Raw genomic sequence first — 2,950 nt, forward strand, 5'->3', positions numbered from 1 at the left:
CCTCCTCCGATTCAATTAGCTCATCAAATACTGCTCGGTTTCTCAGCCGCCAGAGCAACACCGGTGTTACAGTTCCCAAATGATCCACAGTGTCTGCATAACTCGTTCATGGTCATTTGTCCACCTAGCCGTACATTCTTGTGCTTTCGCCATGAAATCGTGTTGACATTTCGGTGCTGTAAGTATTGCATTGGCTAAAAGAAGCTCTTCCCTCTCCTTTGGCGTCTTGATCGGCCCATCCATTGATCCAACCACCGTTTCCATGCCGCCTGAGCTTTTCCACACTCCCAAACAATATGATCTATGGTTTCGTGACTGCAATTGCATTTCAGATCAGGACAATCTCTTCTTTCCGGCCAACCTGCATGGTATAGGTTTAGTTTCCTCAAAGCTAACCGGTATAGCATCCATATCTAATAATCCGTCACCATCCCATCGTTTGCCCATACTTGCCGTGGATTTTGTAGCAAAGCTGCCTTCCCCCATTTTGACTTTTTCTCGTTCTGATCAATTTGTTCCATCACCGGTTTTAGTGTGTGCCTCAGTTGTCGTTTAAAATGTCTGGAACGTTGTTTCCGGATAAGAAAGCTGAGATTCCATGCTTTCGATTCCACTGAGAGACTTAAAGGGTAGTTTGATGTTCTCAAATTCGCCTTGAATGAAATACCGCTTCGAAAACGCCATTCTTGTATTCGTTCAAAGTCTTCTGTCTCCTCATAATCGGGCTGAATACCTAGTATCTACCAGGAAAACCCATCCTGGGCTTTCTGCAATGTAATAACCTCCCGCCATTGTCCGTTCTTTTGTTGTTTTCATAACATCTCTTGTGGTGTGTTTCCAGTGAACCATTCCAACGTGGTATGCAGTTTGGGCATCGAGATTGCCATAATTGGGCTCTTGGGTTCTTCCCTTTGACACTCAACATCACGACTTTACACCATTTCGCCACTTGCCGTAGATATTTTTTCACTTCCTTCCCTTCTTGCATTAGAATTGTGATAATAGCTCCAAATTCTCTAGTATTTGGGCTAGGTTTTTCCACTTCTACCCTTAATTCTTGTAGTTTTGCTGATTTTAATGCTCCGAAAGCTCTTAGACGAAGTGGTTTTCCTTTGCCATCAATAACACACGCGTTATCATGCCACGGTGACTCTAGAAGGAATTCTAACTGTTCCTCCGATAAATGTCTGTCAGATACCTCCTCTGCCGAGAAACACATTCTCCTCTCATCCAGTTGATATACCGAGCTAAGTTCTGGTCCTGCTTTTATTCTGGTCTGTATGTTGTCTCTTTCGTCCGGTGGAGGTGTCATTCCTTCGGATTGTGCTTCCCATAATTCTGCAATTCCTGCTGCTTGAGTAGTCGGGGTGCCTTTTCCTTTACGTTCTCTTAATATTTCCTGCACTGTTTCCCGTGTTGTTAGCCTAAATCTGCACAAGGATCCCTCACAGCGTTCCCCTGGGTGTACCATTGCATGCCACGCTGTCAAATACTCATCTTGTATCTCTTGTACCCACGTATCCGCCAAATTACTTCTGGTTGCCTGTAACGCTAGGTTAATATCCTGTAGTCCCAAGCCTCCATCATTCCTTGGTGTGAATACCAGCGCTGGATTTAGTTTGTGTTTCGTTCCTTCCGTCGATGTATTCGCATTCCATACAAATTGTTTCTGTATGTTCTCCAGCTTTCGCTGTATATCTTTTGGTACTACGAACTGTTTTCCTGTGTAGAGTATACTCGGAAGTGCCACTACATTGAACAGTATTACCCTCTGAGCTACCGAATTGCTCGTTTGGGTAGCCACCCGTAGTCTTTTTTGTATTCTTTCGATGCGTATGTTCCAGTTTGCCCTCATTGTATCTTCATTCCCAACCCAGTACCCTAATTGTCAGGTATTTGCCTTCGGATCTAAGGCAGGAAAGCCACCCCACCTTGTTGGTGTACCCCTGGTGTTCAGTCCAGTTAGTAAGCTCTTTTGGTCTTGGACCTGCAGGCCTGATAGTTCTCCAAATTTCCTCAAAATGTGTTTTACCACCTCTATATCTTCCATTGAGTTCATGAAAATGGTGCTATCATCCACAAAGGCTGAAAATTTGTGCCGTGCTTCTCCTGTTGTCGATATTCGTATCACTTTAATGTTCGGGTTGCTGTTAACCGCTCTACCTAGAGAATCTGCAGCCAGTATGAACAATAGAGGTGCAAGCGGGCACCCTTGTCTTATCCCGGAGTTTACCCCCCCCCCCCCCTCATTGTTTAGATAATTGACCATTAACAAAAACTGTGCTGTTGTCCCTTCATGTAGCTGCCAAATGACATTAAGAAATTTTTCCGAGAAACCATATTTTCTGAGAACCTTTACCATATACGTCCGATCCAAAGTATCATAGGCTTTTCGTAAATCCAAGCATAGTGTTCCTGCACTCTGTGCCGACCCAAGATCTTCATTCTCGGCACTGTTCTTCAAGATAGCTCGCAGCATCGTCACTGTTTTGTCAATTCTACGGCCCCGAACAAACCCTTGTTGACTGTTGCTAATGAGTTTGGGTAAGAATTGATGCAACCGCTCTGCCAGTATCCTTCCAAAGATTTTATACGCAGTGTTTAACAACGCAATGGGTCTGTAATCCATTGCATTATCAGAATCCCCATTTTTCCGAAGGGGGAGCACCGTCACCCTTAGAAATGAGTTTGGTACTCCATCTCCATTGATAATGGCATTATATAATTTGACCAGTCCAGGTGCCAATTGGGTAGCGAAGTCTTTATAAAAGGCATGGTTTAAGCCCGTAGTTCCTGCCGGCTTGTGCCTTTTGAGCTGCTGGATCGCCTCCCATACCTCCCATTCCGTTACCTCCATTACTAGTGAATCCGCATTAGCCTTCGTCAATTGTTGTTCCGTTGGGATATCCATGAATTTCTCCAATTGCTCATCTAGTGACTGACCTGCTAC

Source organism: Phytophthora parasitica (assembly GCF_000247585.1).
Source record: "Phytophthora parasitica INRA-310 unplaced genomic scaffold supercont2.1, whole genome shotgun sequence".
Lineage (NCBI taxonomy): Eukaryota > Oomycota > Peronosporomycetes > Peronosporales > Peronosporaceae > Phytophthora > Phytophthora nicotianae.